This window comes from Acomys minous, assembly GCF_964271855.1.
Source record: "Acomys minous genome assembly, chromosome: 1".
NCBI lineage: Eukaryota > Metazoa > Chordata > Mammalia > Rodentia > Muridae > Acomys > Acomys minous.
This window is the reverse complement of record NC_140483.1, coordinates 47,871,670-47,894,113: the sequence shown is the minus strand read 5'-3', so window position 1 is coordinate 47,894,113 and position 22,444 is coordinate 47,871,670.

The following is a 22,444-nucleotide window of genomic DNA, read 5'->3' as shown; positions in this document are numbered from 1 at the left end:
TCCTCAACCCTGCTCACAGTGTCATGGAAACATATTCACGTAGTGTCATCTTGTTCAGTTTTCCTTTTACTTATGCCCATTCAGTCTGGCAGCTGACCAGCTGGAGCTATCCTCCACCCTCTCACCATTTCCATGTAACCTAAGGTTTGAAAAAGCTCAAGAATCAAGATTTAAATAAATTATTGCCACCAATACCACATGCTGCCTATATTGACAGTTTCTAAAATTTTAAACATCAAAATTTATCACTTGAGTTCTAAATTATACATTTATAAATCACATCTAATATACATCTTCTCTGGACAACGGAATAATTTCCCTTTGGGGCTCATCAATATTCTCTCATTTTCTTCCATAATAACAAACTTTTTCCATCATATCTCTTAAAGTGTACTCTCAAAACAGCTTTAAATTTCAAGTAATAAAAAGCCGGGTATGGTGGTGCATGCCTTTAATCTCAACACTGGGGAGGCAGAGGCAGATGGACAACTGTGAGTTCAAGGCCAACCTGATGTACAAAGTGAGTCTAGGACAGCCAAGGCTGCTACACAGAGAAACCCTGTTTTGAAAAACCTAAAATAAAATTTAAAAAAAATCAAGTGATAGAGCTATCTTCCTGAAGCATATTTTTTCATCTGTCTTCGTGTGAACCAACATTCCAAATAGGAAACCACCTTTTACATAGAACCATGTGCAAAGCTGGTAACTGACTAGAATCCAATGATGGAGAGAGGTTGGAATGCTACAGGTCCACAGCCACACTATCTTAGGCTATCCTTAACAACACTAAATGCCCAGTATTGTCCACCTCTGTATTTGGGCTAACATTGTGACTATTAGATAAATCCTTTGCAAGGAATGAACAACTCAAAAGCAAAGGATGTCACCTGAGTTCTCCAGCAGAGGTTTAGCACTTTACTGTAACCTACAGGTGTAAAGCAACCAATGCATTTGAAAAGCATATTGATTTGTTATTTTCTTTGTTGTTACTATAGAAACTTCATGGAAGAGTTACCCAACTAGAAAAAAAAATTAGAGCAACCTAAACCATTGTTCCTGGGCCCTGGTCACTCACAGCTGGATGCTGAAGAACCTCCACCCTTCCCTACAAAGTTAGAGAGATACTTTTGCCTCCACACTCTGGAATTCCTAGAATATTCCATTATATTTTTAAACACAGCCTCCCCCCCCCACCCTTTTTTTGAATAATTAATGCCTCTGCTTAAATTTTCAGATAATCCGTCACTTTACTCTCAACTTTTGGATGCAAAGGGTGTAGGGAAGTGTGAATCTCATATTTCTTCTCCCTCCTCCTTCAGGGTTTATTTTGAGAGCTTCTTGGCATCTTCAAGAATAGACGGCCTATTTGTACTTGTTAGCTAATGTCTGATTGCTTACTAATTCACTTGAGCAGACTAAGGATTAACCTTTCTTTTCCTGCTAATAAAGTTGTGCACCTTGTCTATCTAGCATTGCTGGGCCATTACGGGTGGAAGAAAAGATGAGAGAAATGACAGTAGAGGTGTATAGCTGAAGATAAAGCAGGTGACCTCTCAGTAGATTGTGCTCCATCAGATGTTATCCTAGGACATCTGAATCCTAGAAGCATTTCTCGTATTATAAAATCCCTAACACAGTCACACTTTCAAACCAAAAACAGGCTGAAGTTTGTGAGCTGATCCAGCAGAGTCTCCAGCAAAAAGAGAAGTAAACAGACCCTGATATAGCATCTGGCTTTCACCATGGTCAGCTTTTCGTCCCTGTTTATTTTAGTGGGGCTCAATTTTTCATCTTAGTCCTTGCACTTGAACTTTGATTTCAAAGCCATCCACGTAGCCAAGTTGTCACAGCTTTTGCTTTCTACTCACATGCGTTAAACCTACCATCCTTTTCCTTATACAAGATATGATTATGGGTATGGTGAAAATTACATGATGAGTTGAGCTGCTTTTTTTTTTAAATACCAGATTCTCCTTGTTTTATTTCTAAGATATGTGGAGTGCTCATTTGAGACATTTTGAGTTAAGAAATAAACACTAAATGCCACATACCACTACACAACAATAAACCACTCAATAACTTATCAAAGTAGGAGCCAAAACTCAGGTATTCTGTAAAACTGAACCAGGTAACACATCTTCCAGTGAGAATCTGGTGTTTTGTTCTGTTGCTCTTGCATACGTTACCTCAGACAGAGAAGAAGCCAAGTACTTAGCAGAAGCTTTGTCATTGGCAAGATTTTAATCACATCTATGTTGAGATTTCAGGTTTACTTGACATACTGGACAGGAGCAGGAGTTAAGAGTCCTCTAAGAGGTGAGCCAGATCAAAGAGATCTGGAGAAAGGGATCAGCTTCAAAGGCTCAGAAAGGTGGCAATCTGAAACCCTGGAATCCATCCTGCCTCAACTATATTCATAGTAGGCATTCATTATGATAAATACAAATATTTTGAAGCCAAAAGTGTTATTCTACCAAATCTATCACTTTAGAGATAAAAGTTCCCCTGAAGACAAATTCCAGAGAGATCCTATGCTATTGAGTCTTATCTCAATCCAGAGAAATCACTGAATACTCTGCCTCAAGAGCTGACAGCAGAAGGGACTGAGGTAGAATAGAATGCATTTTGTTTGTCTTAGTAAACGTGATGGGTTACAGAGAACTATGTGAAATAGGTGGGAACAGAAAATTCACAGCATGATTGACAGATCAATTCATGAGCCTCCTGAAAAACCTTTCCTCTAAGGAAATCCCAGATACATTAACATCCTTTTCTAAGGCTTTAAGATGGATTTCCTTTTTTCATAATGCTTTTAGATAAATTTTATTAAATATTTTATTTAATATTCAAACATATAATGTATTCGGAATGAATTCAACCCTATTTTCTCCAACTACTCCTCTACTCCTCCCACACTTTTCCTTTTCAACTTTATGTGTTTTGTCTCTTTTATTATTGTTTAATACCAACTGAATCCTTTTAGTGTCTCCCATTTGTAAATGGATAGGGGACCACCTAGTGGAGCATGGGTAGCCTTTCCTTGAGCCTCATCCTTGAAGAATACTGACCTCTCACAATAGCCATTAACTTATTACCCTAATATCTTGAACTGCACAAGTTCCTTGGCCACAGGAAGCTTATATGTTTGTCTATTGGAAAGAACAATGTCTTGTGTACCTATTTCTATCTTTTGCCCAGGATAGATCATTGGAATGCATTTTCAGCTCTCTTCTTGGAAGGAAGAATTAAAGTATTCTACACATAGAAGCAAGTATACATAAACAATGTGATATTCCTCCTACCTAAGATATAGACAGTAGGTAAGTTCTTAGAGACAAAAGAGAATAATCATTGTTAGGGCTAACGGGAAGGGAAATGGATAGTTTAATGAGTAAAGAGCTATAAGAGAAAAATCTTAAAATATTGGTTGTACAACATTTTGCATGTCCTTAGTGCTATGGATATGTACAATCAAAATTATTAAAATGCTAATTTTCTACAACAAAAACATTAATAATTTAAGTATAAATACAGTTACACTCTTTACCTCTATGTATCTATTGTGATGTCAATATAAATTTCTCTAAAAGCTTCATATGTTGAGGACTTGGGGCCTAGATGGTAGAGCTACTAAGATACAATTGAGTTGTGATGGTTCTAATTTCACCAATGGTAAGCTTAAACTCAATGGCCTACAGGATCTGGGGCCTGTTAGAATACCAGGTCATTGGCCATGTGCCTCTGAATCAGTTATCTCACCACCAAGCCCTTTCCTACTTGCCACGAAATGAGTAGCATCATTGTGCTTTTTGACTATGCTGTACTATCTTACCACAGACCCAGAGATGCAAAGCCAAATGATGATGAGCAAAAAAATAAATAAATAAATAAGAAAACCTCTCAAACCATAAGCCAAAAAAATCTTTCTCCAAATGTTTTCCATTCTCAGGTGTGGTAGCTCGGACCAGAAATCCTATCCCTTGGGAGGCTCTGGTAGAAAAACTTTTCATTTCTGCTATAGACCAAGGTACAGAATAAGGCCCAGCCTCAAACCAGAGGAGAAAGTTTAGCAACAACAATCTGCTTTCTACAGCAGTGACCTGCCTGCACAGTACACTGGGGCAATAGTGATACAAGCATTGTACGAAAAATCAACCACTCTCTGATTGGATTTAGGGCCTACTCCATGAGATGGAATCCATACCTCACATTTCTTAGATGGCCAGGAACCTGAGACTAGATAGGCCAAAGACATAGGGGAAAACTAAACACTATCATTGTGTTAAGAGACTACACCCGTAAAATGACTCCTAATGATATTGGCTATACCCATTCATCAGCGGTACAGTTCAGGCACCATCAGAGAAGATTTCTCTTGCAGTAGATGAGAACACAGACAGAGACCCGCAGCTAGACAATGTGCAGAGAGTGAGAGACCTTGAGGCACTCAGTGGTAAATAGAATGGTCTTCGTCAAGCTCCTCCCCTCAGAGCTTAGGGATCTATGTGGAAGAGCAGGCAGAAAGACTGTAAGGGCCAGTGGTGTTAGAGGATTCCAAGGAAACCAGGTCCTCCAGATACAACAAGACAGATGCACAGAAGAGTTCATAGAGACTGTGGCAGCAATGACAGGGCCTGCACAGGTCTAAGCCAGATGGGTTTCCAACCCTGGGAAGGGTAGTGGACACAGCATTAACTAGTCCTTAACCAAGAAGTTATCTCCAATGGGCAACTACTAACAAAGGCAAAGTTAGATTTTTTCCCCCCAATGGAGTCTCACAGGTATACAAGCCAGACTTAAGGGTAACCCCCAAAACCAACAGTAGATGGCCGCCACAAAGCAATCTCAATCGTATTTTTTAATATTCTTTTGTCTCATAATGTTTGCTCATACATTTTTAAAACATCTTCCTGTTCTTTTCCTTATATGTTATGGTTTCTGATTTTGTGATTTTTCTGAGTGTGTGTGTATATGTATATATGTGTTTGTTTTCTTGTGCCTTTTCTTTGTTTTTTTTTTTATTCTGAATTTTTAAAAATTTGCCTGTCTTATAAAGAGAAAGAGAAAGAAGGCATGAAGTTGGATGAGTAGAGAGATTGGGAAAGATCTTGGAGGAGATGAAGGAGGGGAAACTATGATCACAATATATTATATGAAAATTTTAATTTATGAATAAATCTTCTCATCTTCTACCACAGTGATCCAGAGATCCAACCATAGACCAAACTACTTTAGGTAAAACTTGTGTCTATACTTTACATGTACTGACATTTCCTTATTGTACATCATTATTTCCTAAACAATATGATTGACTTAGCAGACCTATTACAGGGATATATAAGTAATCTAGAAAAGCTTTAAGGTACTGAGCATGGGTGATGCACACCTGTAATCCCATCACTCAGAGAGGCAGAGGCAGGCAGATCTCTCTCAGTTTGAGGCCAGCCTGACCTACAAAAGGAGTCCAGGACAGCTAAGGCTCAGAGAAACCCTGTCAGAAAGAAAGAAAGAGAAAAAGAAAGAAAGAAAGAAAGAAAGAAAGAAAAGAAAGGAAAGAAAGGAAAGAAAGGAAAGAAAAGAAAAAGGGAAAGAAAAGAAAAGCTTTAAGGTACCAAAGAAGCATATATTACATTTAAATTCTAAGTTATTACATGGAAAGGACTGAGTCATCTTTGCAGTTTTGCATCTGTATAAGGTTCTGGAACCTATTACACACAGATTCCAAGGAATGTTTCTATGTGTGACTGTATCTGCATGCATGTCTGCTCACATGTTTGTAAAAACCTTAACTTATTACTGAATGTTGAACAAATGCTCAAAAATGAAGTGAAAGTAGAGTACACAAATGTTCTTTATTCATATTTTCCATGATTTGAAATCTACAATGTGCATCAGGTTGAATGTAGAGCACTCAACAAGTTTTTTTGTTTGTTTTTGGTTTTTTTGTTTGTTTGTTTTTTTGGATTTTCGAGACAGGGTTTCTCTGTGTAACCTTGGCTGTCCTGGACTCGCTGTGTAGACCAGGCCAGCCTCGAACTCACAGCAATGTGCCTGCCTTTACCTCCCAAGTGCTGGGATTAAAGGCATGTGCCACCACCACCCAGCATCAGTGAGTACTTTTAAAGGACTAGAATCCTTTTTTAAATATATTTTATTAATTTATTCATATTATATCTCATTTGTTATTCCATCCCTTGTATTCTCCCATTCCTCCCTCCCTCCCATTTTCCCTTTACTCCCCTCACCTATGACTGTGACTCAGGGGGACTTTCTCTCCCTGTATATGCTTATATGGTATTAAGTCTCTTCTTGGTAGCCTGCTATCCTTCCTCTGAGTGCCACCAGGCCTCCCCATCCAGGGGATGTAGTCAAATATGGGGCACCAGAGTTCTGATGCACCTACCACTGTATCATTTAGTACTTTCAAAGGCCCCAGAAACACCCTCTTCCCCTATGCAAATGCATCTACCACACATCAGGAAGCCACTGTCTTCATGTTGTCTTCATGTTGATTACTGCCTTGCCTTACTTTCCCTTATGAAATTCACATGAATTTCCTGGCCTGCCCACACAACTATTTGAAGATTTTACTTTGAATATATGAAATCCAGCATAGACTTTTATGCTTTTACAAATTTTCACTAATATATATAGCTATAGCCCATGTGTTTTCACACTATGAATGATTCTACCATATAAATACATAAAAGAATTCATTGCCTAAATGTTGATGGGGATTTGAGCTCTTAACATGATGTTATGGGCACTGCCATTTCCCAGTGACCCAGCTGTTTAGCAATATATGTCACCATTGCATTTTAGCAAACACTAACCCATTTTCCAAAGCAGTTGCACAATTCACTCTTCAACAAAGAGCATCAAATTCTATTCTTTTTAACAAATGTTTTTGCTCAAATTATACAGATTGGTCATACTTTCCTGGCCCCTATGAAAACTCTATGCTCCATGGCTACAATTAATTTAGTGGGATTCTTCATCCATAAATGCCCATTTTGCAGGCATATTATATTGAATTTGTAACTTGTAATTACTATGAATTTATTTTCTTGTGATGTTTGAAAGATCACTACTTTGGGAGGGGGAAAAATACCATAAAGCCTCCATTTTACCTCTATTTTACCACTTTGGAAATAGGCACCTGTGGATGTCCCCATGTCTTTGAGGTACACATCAGCCCACATGCAGGGCATTTGAGTTCTTGTCACAACTCTGGTTCGTAGAAGCTGTATGACTGCAGAGAAGGTCAAGAGGTTTGACTTCTGTTTCTCACTGGTGAAATTGAAGATTGCCTAAATAACCTCAAAGTGCTCTTTGTCCTGGAAAATGCAACTGCTCTGAGGTATTATGTCACTACCTGCCACAAAGTAGTTCTACCCACCCCTCTTTTTTTTTTTCAGACTTAATTGTGTTATTGCTCATCCTAATTGAATATATGTGGATAGGTGTGGAATCACATATTTTCTTCAGGGCCCATTTCTTCCCAGTGTTATAACCTGAGAGAAATAGTGACATGGATTTGAAACATTTGACTGGTCCACCTTCCTCCTCCAGAATTTATTCCTATCCACTGCAAAACTCCCAAGAGCCCATGGGGTACCAATCATTTGTCAAGTTGCAGGTTGCTGTGCGCGTTGTTGTAGTTATTCCATTCTGACGATTCTTTTGACAGCAGAATAGAGGGTTTCCCTACTGCCCAAATATGAACACGCAAGTCAAGATATCTTCCTTAAATCATTCTCTTATAGATACAACAACTGGTGTTCCGCTTCACAGACAAGGCCCCAAACTCAAATCTCCAGCTTCCCACGGGTTATTGGCACAGGAAGCCAGGGTACAGGAAAATGAAGTGGGATCAGATGCTCTTCAGCAAGTGCCAAGCTCTGCCCAGAAGCCTCCTCCAGACAATGTGGAGGAGCCAAGCTGAACATATGCTCAGAGAAGGCGAACCAGGAAGCAAGTAGGACATCAGCGTTCACATCTTGGCACAGGCTCCTAACCCTTAAACAACGTGTCCAACTTCTCTCCACAGGGAAGAGGAATACAAGCCCTACGAGGTAGCAAGTTGTGCCTTTCCAAGACTACCAGCCCTGAGACGGGTCCACATGTGATATTTTCAGTTTGGCACTGCCTCAAAACCCTGCCTGTCTTATGTTAATATGTTTATTTGCTTTCACAAGATTGTCTTGCTCACCCACAGGCAGTCAAAAGAACACGCAGCACTGAAAGCCAGATTGGCTGTATCCGTTATCATAACCTTCACCGTATCTGCTGACATTCTGGGTTTTGCTCCCATCCAGATGTCATGTATACTAGAGTATATCCACGCATTATGTGCGTTAGTGTCCAGGGATGCCGAGGGAATTCAACGAACTGCTTGATATTTGAGGAAAGGCCTCCATTTTTTGTAAGTTATTCAAAATTTTCATCAGTTAGCTACAAACCAGGGCAATTCATTGCCTACCTAATCTCCCCTGAGCTTGCCCTAGATATGGTGTGCAATTACGCTAAAAATAATCTGGCTTTCTATTAATCATATCCACTGAAACACATAAGGCAATAGGATGTGGCTGCTTTACTATCCTTTTGAACAAGGATACAATTCTGTTGCTAGAAGACCTAGGTCTAATGCAAGACACTCAAGCCTAGGTAGAAAAAAAAATAGGCACCATAATACCCAATGACATCTTGGAGACAAGTATAAGAGCCACCACCTGATTTTTGCCCCCAAGAAGAGCCCCTACTTGTGTTGTTCTGTGTTGGCTGAGGCCATGCTAAAGAGGAAAACACCTAATTCCCACACTGTATACATTATGCTCCAATTCAGCTGTTGCCCTGAGCCAGGATTTGAAAAGTATTTGTATAAAATAAACCAATGCCCTTCATTTTCCAGTGAGGCCAAATATCTGTCCTCTCATCCTAGACATCAAAGCATTTGACACTGTTGGCTTATTCTAGGAGTGCCGCCTTTTATTTGGGCCTTGAATTTGCCCCTTTTCCTCTTAACCTCATGAATTCTCAGCCTCCTTTGTTCACTTCCCTCCGAGAGTCTTTAAATATCCAGTATTCTTTTCTTGGCCCTTCTCACTTCTCTTCTTAGCCTCCCAGGCGAACCTCATTCTAATGCGCAGCTTGTCAGAACCTCTATGTATTTTGATTCCAAGGTCCATATGAACATTGAATATCAATACTCTCCAAACTCCTGCCTCAAACAGCTATCTCGTCTCTGTCTCCACTCAAACACCCTGCATCTTCAACTTAAAGTATCCAAAGGAGAATTACTGGGTTTTTTTTCATTAATTTATTTACTCACTCTGTTCACAGCCCTCTCCCTCCTCTCAGTCCCACCCCCACACCACCTTTCCCTCATTTGCCCCTCCCTCAAAGGAGTCCCCCATCCCCACAGGTACCAATCCACCCCACCCCCCCCACCCCCACCCCCCGCACAGAAAGTCACAGGACTAAGTGCATCCTCTCCCACTGAGGCCAGACAAAGCAGTCCAACTATAGGAAAGAGATCCAGAGGCAGGAGCCCCTGCTCCCACATGAAGAACAAACTACGAATCCGCTACATATGTGTAGGGCACCATGTATGCTCTTTAATTGGTTGTTCAATCTCTGTGAGCCCCCATGGGCGCAGGTTAACTGACTCTGTAGGTCTTTTTCTGGTGTCCTTGAGCCCTCTGGATCCCTCAAGCGTCCCCCCACCAATCTTCCACAAGACTTCCTGAGCTACCCTTATTGTTTGAAAATTACTTATTTTTATACCCAGAAGTTATTTTCTCTAATCTTTTCTGTCAATGGCACTGTCTACCCCGTTAACTCATTAAAATCTTGAAGTCATCTTTGATTCATCTTTTTCTTATACTTCACACCTCTCTGCCACAGTATTATGAAAGTCCAGTGAGGACTGCTAGTCACATAAGGTAGTGTAAATACTTCGATAAATGTTCAGAATGTGTGTGTGTGTGTGTGTGTGTGTGTGTGTGTGTGTGTGTGTGTGTCCTAAAGAGCTGGGAAGATGGCTCAGTGAGTAAAGTATTTACTGTGCAAGCATGAGGGCCTGAGTTTGAATTCAGATCTCCAGCATCCAGGAAAAAAAAAGCCAGGTATAGCAATGAGCACGTATAATTACAGCACTGGGAAGAAGAAATCTAAGTATCCCTCAGGTTTGCAACTCAGTTTAGCCAGTTGATGAGCTCTGCGATCAATTAGAGACCCTATCTCAAAAACCAAAGATGATTCAGGAAGAGATGTGATTTTACTTCTGACTGCTACTCACATGCACGTGTACACACACACACACACACACACACACACACACACACCACATAAAAACAAAATGAGAACCGCAGAAGCTAATCACTTCTATTTACTGTTATAATTTGATTCATGGTATCATGGTCTTTAACAGTCTCCTGGTAAGATCTGTTTCTATTCTCATTTTTTGAGGGCCCCTTCTCCATGCAGGAAAACTATATAAAGCAAAATCTAGTCACATTTCCCTCAAACACTATCTACTACAGTTTACCATGAACATAAATCTAGCCACTTTGTTGACAAAGTTCTATATGACTGTGTAACTCACAAACTCTAGACCATGCAGTTAGGGTTCAGGTGGTCTACTGAAGAATGACCCCAGGGCAGTACGCAAAAACAAAGAGTGTTTTTATTCTAGCATGCTAGGATTGCCTCTACAGGGTGACCCCGAAATGAGCAAGGAGGCTCAATTTATACATAGTTGTAGGTGTTTGTGACAACAGAATTCAGTCAGAGTGTACAAAGGGATTCAAGACTGGCTGTTTGTTTGGTTATTGAGGACTTCTGAGTCACTAAAGTTTTGGCTCTTACTCAGGAGTTGACCTTTAGGTTGATTGGATGGGGCCAGCTGTGTTCTTTACCAAGGCCATGAAGTAATAAAAACATGGTATCTAGTCATTTTGTTCTATAAGCTGATTAGCTGCCCACAAGCTGTCCATGATCTGTCTATAACTTGTGAGGTTTTTTTCCAGGAATTGTTAGAAACTTGGCCCAGTTAGGCAGAGTGAAAACCTGAAGCCTGTCATAGAGTTAGTTTAATCAAGCAACTGAGGTCATTGGTTGGTTTGGGGTTCCTGGGTTTGGGTCCCTTCACATGCCACTCTATTTACTTTGCTGATTTCAGCACACTCGGGTCAATTTTACCTGCAAGCCTCTGCATTTTCTTTTGCCTCTGACTTTGTCCTGCTTCCCTAGTGTTCACATGACAAGCTCAATTAGTATTATCACTTTTACTATTTCAGCATTAGGTTAAAGCATTAGAAAATGCCAACATTACTTTATTTTGGGGTGAAAAATACTTAAAATATCCACTGCTGATAATTTTTCATATAACAAGCAGGGTCTTTTTTTGGGGGGGGTTGCTTGTTTGTTTTGGTTTTTATTTAATTTTTATCATTTATTCAGATTATACCCCAATTGTTATCCCTTCGATTGTATCTTCCCTGTTCCCACCCTCCCTCCCTCTTCTGCCCTATTCTCCTCTCCTAAACCTCTGACAGAAGGGGACTTCCTCTCCCACCATATGACCACAGCCTATCAGGTCTCATCCAGATTACCTGCTTCCCCTTCCTCTGTGTTCCTCCCCACCTAGGGGAAGTGATCAAATTAGGGGCATCACAGTTCATGCCAGAGGCAGTCACCACCCTTCCTACAACCATGCAGAATGAGCTATCTATCCATTGCATAGATCTGAACAGGCGGTCTAGGTTCACTGGATGCATTGTCCTTGGTTGGTGCAATAGTTTGTGCAGGCTCCCCTGGGTGCAGATCCACTGCCTTGATGGTTTTGGTTTTTTTATACAGGCTTTCTCTGTGTACTCTTAGCTGTACTGACCTTAGTTTTTAGACAAGGCTAACCTCAAACTCAGAGATCCACCTGCCACTGCCTCCTAAGTGCTAAGATTATAGGTGTGCACCACCGTGGCAGGCTGACAAGCAATTTTATATTCAAAAATCAGCTTGCACATTTGGAACAAGACCAAAATAATGTAATTCATCATAATCACCATAGTTATCATTTCTGTCTTTTATGTTGTTGTTCACTTTCCTGAGAACCAACTTACCATTCAACCCTGGCTTATGGACAACCTTACTGAGTGGCCTGTAAATTCAACAGCTTTGCTAATTTGCTCTGAATTATCTGATATAGCCAGTGAAGCCTAATTCCATCGAATGTGTTCCTTTCAGTCCTTTAGGAGATCAAATATCACAGCTCTGAATCCTGAGATAAGAGACAATCCAGTAATCTAGAATCAGACCACCAAGAAGCAAAACTTGACCACAGTACTTCAATTCAGGCCATTCACGTAGCTGCTCTGAGCCTGTTTTCTTCCTGAACCTGGAGATAATGATAGCAATGCAATTGTGGGGTTGTGAGCATCAAAGAAGTGATTGATGTATCACAAGAGCTCTCAGCTCTGAAGCAGGGACCGTTGCCACAGAAGCTGAGGGTGTTTAGACCTAGACCTTGGTGCTTAGCACTCAGCACTTATTCATATGTATGTACGTATGTATGTATATGTGTGTGAACAACATAAGATGTGGGAAACACCGCATGGACTTTTCCACCCTTGCATGTGTGTGTGTGTGTGTGTGTGTGTGTGTGTGTGTGTGTGTGTGTGTGTGTCTGTCTGTCTGTCTGTCTGTCTGTCTGTGTGTCCTTGTGTGTGTTTCTATGGCCAGGAGTCCAGATGCAAAGAAAACTTCACCCCAGCAACACATTCATGAAATCTCCAACTCATAAAATCAGAGTTCTTCACCCCCTTGCTGGTAGACATTCTGAACACAATGTTCTGCATGAACAGAGTTTCAGTAATGACACTAGACAATAACTTCCTGGTCTCTAAGACATGAGAGACCAGAGTTCCAGCCTCAATTTTCTCTCACTTCCACTTTGTTCCATATTCAATGACCCTGGCACAGTCTTCCATATTAATACCTCATATAATCCCCAGACCCTAGTAAATATGATTATCATACACTTAGTAACAGTAAATAATTCATAGAGGCCAGCTATATATCAGATCTTCATCTTCCTTATTCAAAGTCTTTGCCTGTGCTGGCTCACTTAATCCTCTACCAATCCTGTGAGATCCAATTATTGCCAGGACTTCCCATGGAAGAAAACTAAAGAACAGCAAACTTAGGTTATTCCCCAAATGAGCAGTAGTGACATCATTAAAATGCAAACTCACACACTCTTGTTCTACTGGCAGACTCTTAGCCATCAGTCACAAACACATGTGCAAGTATCACCCAACTCGAAAGACTATGTCCCCTTCCACTTCAAAGTTCCCACCAGGGGAGTTGAAGAATAAGAGGCAGCTAGGAAAAGACCCCTAACTACTGGTTCGTAGGAGCCCCTCATTGTGGAAAGGAGGAAGCTGCTACTCCCTGAAGCCATGAGGCACCACCATGCTTGCAACAGTGAAAAAAAAATTCAGGAAAGAATTCAACTTTGACCCCACACCATCTATATGGCACTAATTACTTCTCTCATAACACTGATTACCTAGAAAGATTAAAAGACAGATACTCATTTTTTTTTTGAGCTGTTATTGTCAATGGGGGGAGGGACTACAAACCAGAAGTGTGTTTACTACAGCATTAATACTTAAAAGTATTTTTATCAGTGGCACTCCCCTTTTCAACAACATAAAGAATGACTTGTAATTATTTTAAGACATGTTTCACTTCCATAATTATATCGTTTTACATAAATTTGTGACTATCTCTATGTTCCAAAATGTAAAAACTGAAATGGTTAATAAAGTATTCTACTTTCAAGCAGCTGTAGTTCATGGTCTTTTCAACAAATGCAGTGTTTCTTTATTTTGTTGTGGGTGGTGGTGGTGGTGGTTTTGTTTGTTTGTTTGTTTGTTTGTTTTATTCTGTAAAAATTAGCAAAATGTGAAAAACACCCAGAAATAACAGTGTGACTATTCATTCCGGGCCCCAAATTTCCCTTTGCCCAACTCTGATATAAGTGAGAATTCAAAAGTAAAAACAGCAAACACTTCTGTCCTCAGAGCTTAAGAGAAGCAGCAAAGGAAAGAGATTAAATCTGACTCAGATTTCCAATGGTGTGATCAAAGATTGCCAACACTATCGCTGTAAAAGTGACCTGATTTGGGTTTATAAAACTTTTAAAAATAAAACTGGGGATTGAGCTTCTGGGGGCCCCATTTGCATCATGGGTATTTTTGAAATTTATTTTAACAACTTTAATCTTTTGGATTGGAATTCCAAATCCCTGATAATTAAAAAGAGAATCTACAACGAGATAACATTTCCTCTCACTGCCAGCTTGCCCAAGTAGAAACTCGGCTGGGCAACAGCAATCATGGAAAATGATGCATCTAAGTCCCTGAATAGTCATAAAAATGTCAGCCTGAGTTTATTTCTCAGCAGTAAATAAAATCCCAATTATTCACACTGTCTAAAGTGCATCTCCCTTAGGATAGAAATCTTCCCCACTAGCAGCTTCAGCAGGTGTTTATACAGCTGGGTCACAGGTAACACTGGGACGGACAGTTTCCCACACGTCTTAAAGAGGCTGGCTGCTCAAAGCCCCAGAATGCCAACAAAATACCGATAATCAGGCAATCTAGAGACAATTTTACACATGAGGCTGTTAGGCTTATTTTTAAGTAAATTGTCTAGGACTTTACAGAGGGTTTGAGTTAAGAAAAATTCAGTGATTTCTAATCTAAGTAGGAAAACAGGTCATTGAGAGAAACTGGTGATGGCTCCAAACTGCCTCATTAGCTAGCAGAGTTGGCAATCTCTTTCCACATTTTATTTTTAAAATATTTTATTAGCAATCTGATTAGTAACTGAACATCCATGCTTTGTATTTTAGCACATTAACAGCAAAATCAAGCACCACAATTCTGATTAACAAGAGAAACAATAAAATCCCAGCCAAAAGTTTTGGAGAAAAACAAAAGTGTTTTACTAGAATATACAGTATGATCAAGAGGGCACACTGGATTCCCATCAGGCTGAAGGATTCTGAACACACTCTGCAGGCTGCAGGCAAGGCCTTAGGGCTCCCGGAGTGCCTGAAAAGCCACGACTGTTGCAGAGCCAAAGACATTAAAGCAACAAATATTCAAATCATCGCCCTGCAAACCAAGTCAAGATAAAACCGCTATAGACCTGAACAATTGCCTGAAAACAAGAGGCAGGCTCAGAATGACAACAACAATATTTGAGTTGTTTTTTTAAAAATCAGCTTAGTTTGAAATTCTATTTTGGAGAAGTCTTTCACCTCCTATGGCATGCAATGCTTCTACTCAGCCGCCCTCAGTTGCTTTCTGACTATGCTGCTCGCGCTCTGTGTCCGTGTTTTTTCTGACAGTTCTAGTTACTGACAATGGAGTGGCCTGGGGAGAGGCTCCACAACTACTTACCAGTCAGTATAATCGCTCCTTTCAGGACCTTACTCCTTACTCTAAGTGTCGCATGTACAACCCCTGGTTTAGTATGTAGCAACTTGTTCTATTTATTTACTCACTATAGATCAAGGGGGTAAGCACTCAAAGACTTGATAAGAAGGAGCAGTTTCTAAGAAATTAGTAATCTGTAATAGTTACTGACTTGTCTGATGGTTGTATCTGAAGGCAAAGGCCAATGAGCTCCATGTACACTTCAACACACTACCCACTAACTATATTAACAACCACTCTCGCCAAAGAAAACTATAATTAACAGCTTATTGGCAAATAGACTGCCGGCAAACACGGTTAGGTATTTGTAGGAAGCCGAAACGTTCACTTTAGTTCTTCAAAATTTGGAATAAACACTCATTATGTTCAAATTCACTTACACACTAAAAAAGAAAAAAAATTTAAAGCTTCATTTAGGCCTTCTACCTTTTTCAATGCCTGGCCTATTTCATTTCACTTTTGGTTGAGTTCTTTCCAGCACTGTAGCTATCCTCAACGCAGCCATTCCCTTGCTACATTTAACCCCTACTCTAAAGCTGTCACCATCACTTGTCACGGAGATGCTTTCCTTCTAACCTGAAAGGCACCCTTTGTCAAGCCAGATCCAATAGCCATGCCTGTCAGCACATTATCTTGTTCCCGTCCCTTGTTCAGAGGCTATTTTTAAGCATAGAGAACACGATGTGTTTCTCCAGACACTGTGATTTTTCTCACTCCTTCTTTGTTCATAACTCTCCTTCCACAGATTCACTAAAGCAGTGGTTCTCAGTCTAATGCTGCAACCCTTTGATACAGTTCCTCACATAGTGACTCCAAACCATAAAAGATGGCTACTTCATCACTGTAATTTATTTTTTTGTGCTATGATGAATTGTAATGTAAATATCTGTGTTTTCCAGCAGCCTTAGGTGACCTGTGAATGGTTGTTTGACACCCCCTCCCCCCAAGGGTTGAGAAGCACTGCACTAAAGGCATTTTCTGAAACTCCAGCCTGGGCTGCGTTCTCTCAAAGTTTACCCAGTTTGCCTTCATGGATCTTGGGTAAATCAGGTTTAACTTTCAGTACCAAACTCTCTTCATTGTCTTTATTCTTTGGACTTTAAAATGGATGTTGTTCCTACGTATCCCCACACCCATGCCCACCTAAGAGTGAATCCTGGTATAGTTTCATTTTCCAAGCTAGACAAATGGGCCCTTCCGCTGAGTTAGGATCAAGTCAACTCTGATAACGAGAAGGCATGCTCAAGTGACTTCCTTTGTGAGTCACAATGCATACCTGCCTAAAATGACTAATGCCTCAATCTTCTTCCTCTGGGGACTAAGCTTTCAATTACTAAATGAAAGTACCATCAACGGATTGCACTAACAAGGCAACTAGAAATGTAACTAAAGGCAAGTGGAGTGGCAGGAGGTCCAAGTTGCTCTGAATGAGAAAGCGGAATTGTGAACCCAGAATTTAGTTTTCCAACCCATTCTCCTCTTCTAAGAGCAAAAGTTACAGGAGTTAACATGGGAAACTTAAGAAGCTTCTCCTCAAGCTTTCAAATGTACAGCTCCTACAGGTTGGTAACTACTCATCGCACTCAGAACTCTAAGTTTCCATGACTCCATACCTGTACTCCTCCATGGACGATTAGACAAGATCATCACTGTCACCCTGGTCAAGCGTCTGTCCCAGCTGACAGCTTGCATCTTCTTTGCCATTGAATCACCACAGAAGAAGTTATTCAACCACTTGCTACACTGGGCAGAGCACTGGGAGTGTTGCTACGGTCTTCTAGACAAAACTCTCTGTATCCTGTACTTGTTCAAGCTAAATCTCTTTCAGAGGAAAACAGCTTTAACCTGAGCTTCCAGGGGAAACCCGAGAGGTTGAAGGCCTTTCTGCACTCAAAATTAATGAAATAAAGCTCCAGTTTTAAAATGTAAGCCTTCTGGTGGAAGTATATCATATGTACACAGGAAAAATATAAAATAGGTGAATGTTAAAATAGTAATGGGGAACATCTTCAATTATAAAATTGAATTTCCTTACTAATGTTTTCACATTTTGGAACTGTTTTAAAAGGAAAAGGCTCTTTAGTGTCATTTTATATTTACAAGGCATAATAGCTATACAGGAGTTATTGTTACTTTCTACTGCATATTTTACAAAGTGTCAGAACTATATACTTCTATTTAGTACTAGCAAGCAGCTCCTGCCAAGTATATTTTATACTTTGATGAATCTACTACTCACCCAGCAAAATCTGAGCACATTGCTAGCCAGGTTTCTTTGGAAACTGAAACTGAGTCCATGGTCCTGATTTAATAAAACCCCCGTACTATGTTTTAGGATTTGGAGAATGCCTTAATATATGTTGTGCCTTGTGTCTTTACTAAGACAGGTGTTTTTAAAGTTTTATTAATGGAAAACACAGCTTTTGCCATGAAGACACGAAGTGACTCCGTGAAATTTAATCTCTAAAATGTTGCCTGCAAAGTAAATGTTCCTGTGAAGTAAATACTATTATTCTTCCCATTTTACAGATTAAGAGAAAACTGCAGTCATAGAGTTACCCTAGCAGTAGCATGGAAATATTAAAAGACAGATTCAGATCTAGGACACTCCCTTTTGGCCTTCGAAATCCACACCCTTGGAGACTCCAAGATGGTGGCGCCCAGAGCATATGGTATCTGAGCAGCATGAGATCGGAGACAGCAGACCGAGGGCGTGACCTGGTGCCTGACTCCAAAAACACCAATGTCTATCTTTCTCAGACAAGAGGAGGCATCTTCTGAGCTAGGGATGCACAGGACTAAGCCCCCTGTAGACTGCCTCCAGGTGCAAGAGGCATACATGGCCCTAGGCAACTGGCAGCTTCCATCTATGCAAACATGACTCCCCAGTTCCTGAAACAGACAGCTCCAGCATCTAGACACCAGACTCGTCCCGCCTCCCTGAAAAGAATTCTTGGATACCAAGGGCACAAACCAACTCCTGGTCCATGGTTCTACCTTTCCCACTGTGGAAACTGGATGGACAATAGGAACACACAGGGTCCCATTCCATTATGGTGGTACCTTTCAGAATCTGAATACCAGGAGCAGAGTGACTGTGGGGCTAGCAAGCCTCTGAGTTAGGGACTCCTAAATGTCAGCTTCCATTAGTGTTTCTCTAAAGAAAGGAGGGGACCCTGGCTGTTGGACACAAATGTACCACCCTCAGACCTCCAAGCAATTCCTACCATCATGAGGACAACTCCAGATTCCAGAGACATGCGGATCTACTCTAAGGTTCGTAGCTCAACTAGATATCTTGAGAAGATCTTCAGGACCTCAGGATCACACAGGTTACACACTAATTCCTTACCAATAGTTCCAACTGGGACACAACCAACAGAGAACTATTTGAGGCGAGCCAGCCCCCAGTCCATGACTTAGGGATCCCCCGCATTCCTGAGAAGCCCAGCAGGTTCTAGGAATAACCTCCAATGCCAAGGACAATCAGATGGCTAAAGGTATAAGAACACAATCAACAAAAAACAGGGTAATACAGTAGCAAGCTGTGGATATCATAACACAGAAAACTTAAATCTATCCTTAGGATGATGATAGAAGCCTTTAAAGACAAATCCGTCAAGGAGATACAGGAAAATACAACAAAATGAATAGAGGCATTTAAAGAGAAAATGAATAAAGAAATATAGGAAAACACAATCAAACAGGTGAAGGAAATGAGTAAAATGGTTCAAGACATGAAAACAGAAATAGAAACAAAGAAAGCACAAATTGAGGAAATCCTGGAGATGGAAAATGTAGGGAAGAGAACAGAAATCACAGAGGTAAGCATCACCAACAGAATACAAGAGATGGAGAAGAGTATCTCAGTCATAGAAGATACAGTTGAAGAAATTGATAATCTGTCAAAGAAAATATTAAATTGAAAAAATTCCTGACACAAATCATCTTTTAAAAAGGTAAAAACACCACGAAAAGATGGAAGCAATAGATGAAGGAGAAGATTCCTGGCTCCAAGGACAAGAAAATATTTTCCACAAAAATTATAAAAGAATATTTCTCCAACCTAAAGAAATGGATGCTTTTAAACATATAAGAGGCTTACAGCACAACAAATAGATTACACCAGAAAAAATTCCTCCTGATACATAATCAAAACACTAAATGTAGAGAAGAAAGAAAAATATTAAAAGTGGCAAAAAAAAAAAAAAAAGGCCAAGTAACATAAAGGGAGATAAATCTGAATCATACCTGACTTAACAGAGACTGTAAAAACCAGAAGAGCCTGGTAAATGTCTTACAGATCATAAGAGACCACAGATATCAGCCAGACTACTATACTCAGCAAAACTTATCATCACCATAGATAGACAAAACAAGATATTCCATGACAAACTAAATTTAAAGAACATGTATGCATAAACCCAGTCCTACAGAATATAATAGAAGGAAAGTTTCTGCCCAAGGAGGTTAACTACACCCAAGAAAAATACAAAGTATAAATAACTTCACTACAGCAAAACCAAAAGATGACAAGCACATAAACACACTACTGTCACCAAATTATAATAAAAGCAACTAGCAACCATTGGTCATTAATATCTCTCAACATCAATGGACTCAACTCTCTAATAAAAAGACACAGGCTAACAGAATGCATGCATAAATAAGACCCAACATTCTGCTGCATACAAAAAACATACCTCAGCAACAAAGACATTACCTCAGAGTTAAGGGCTGGAAAAAGGTTTTCCAAACAAACAGACTCAAGAAACAAGCCCATCAAGACAGAAACCAAATGAAAAAATAATGAAATTAACAAATGTCATAAATAAAATGGACCTAACAGATATCTACAGAAATTTTCACCCAAACACAAAAGAATATACTTTCTCAGCACCATATGGAACCTTCTCCTAATCTGACCAATATAGTCAGTCGCAAAGCAAACCTCAACCTATACAAGAAAATTGAATTAACTGATCATACTTTATCAAGATCACAATGGTTTAAAGCAGGACTTCAACAACAGAAATAGAAAAAAAGCCTACCCACTCAAGGAAAATGAACAACTCCTTACTCAATGACCACAGGATAGGGGGATTAATTGATTTATTAAAGACTTCCTAAAATTCAATGAAAATGAAGGCACAACATACTCAAACTTATGGGACACAATGAAAGCAGTGCTAACAGGAAAGTTTATAACACTAAATGCCTTCATAAAGAAATTGGAGAGATCTCATACTAGCAACTTAACAGTTCACGTGAAAACTTTAGGAAAAAAAAAAAAAGAAACAAACAGACCCAAGAGGAGTAGATGGCAGGAAGTCAAACTCATGGCTGAAACCAATAAATTAGAAAAAAAGAACAAAACCAAGAACTGGTTCTTTTGAGAAAATCAACAAAATAGACAAACCCTTAGGCAAACTTACTAAAAAGCAGAGAGACTCGATACCAATTAACAAAATCAGAAATGAAAAGGTGCCAGATTGTCTCAGCACAGAATTCTACCAGACTTTCAATAAAGAGCTAATATTAATATTCTTCAAACTATCCCACAAAATAGACAGAGGACATTGCTAAATTCATTCCATGAATCTACAGTCATCCTGATACCTAAGCCACACAAAGATCCAACAAAGGAAGAGAATTTCAGACTAATTTCCTTTATGATGCAAAAATACTCAACAGAGCACTCTCAAACTGAATACAATAACATGAAAAATATCATCTACCATGACCAAATAGGATTCATCCCAGGCATAAAAGGGTGGTTCAATATTTCAAAACCCATCCATATAATCTATCATATCAACAAACTGAAAGAAAAAAAAGTGGCATCCCTTCTATGATGCCCTCTATTTTGTAAGGGACTAATAATGACTTCGCCAGTTAATAGCTTCCTGGCCACTCCTAATTTGGGTGTTAAAATGGGCAGTTACAAACATATACAACTTAGTAGTTTCTCAGAATCTGCTTTAAAACTTCTAAGGAAGTAAGCACAGGCGTGGAGTTTAGTTTTGTTTTTGTTTGTTTGTAGTGTGAGGAATTAAACACAAAACCTCAAGGATGTGAGGCAGGAATTCTACCAATAAGCTATATTACCATCTCCTATCAATTTTAAGCACTACAAAATATTTTGTAAATAACAAGCCAATTCTAATTCAGTATCAGAAAAAAAATCAAGATTTTAAAGCAAACTTGAGAAGATACCATAATATGACAAGAAATTGCTAAATATCTAAAGGAAAAATCAAGTGGTGGATCGTTACGTTATCTGGCTTAAATAATAGCACTGTCTGTTTATAGATGTTCCATTTCCCGTGAGTTTGGTTAGCACCATCTCCTGTAGTCTCACATCATCCTTCAGTTTTATGTCAAATAGCAAGAAAGGTCATTATGCTTAAAACAGCTTTGCTCTTAACCTTTTTGGGAAAAAAAATCATGACTATACTGTAATGTCTCCCACTCGTGAAAAGTATTTTTGTCTGCTAGGCCACTTCACAAATTCCTGCTCATTCTTGAAGTTCAAGGTTATTTTTTCTGAAGAATTCAGACTTCTGTGCCACACATGTCATAAACTCCCACTGCCTTTGTGCTGTTATTACACTCCTAGCATTGTCACGTTGGGTACGTAAGGTTTGAGTGTCTTCACCCATACGTGTCATATAGTCAGAATTGAGAGTCAAGATTGTTCCAATTGCTCCAATATCTAGAAGGCACACGATGAAAATCTACAGACAGGTAGAAATGTATTAGACGTTCAATATCCAAAAGATGAGAAAATGTCTAATCAAGAAGTTTAATATTTATAACAAACAGGTCTCAGTTCACATGCTCAGATGACTGATGACTCTTCTCCTTCTACACTGATGCCTTTATACTGTGTCAGGGAGGAATTTCTCCTCCCCCAACTACAAAGCTTCCCCTAA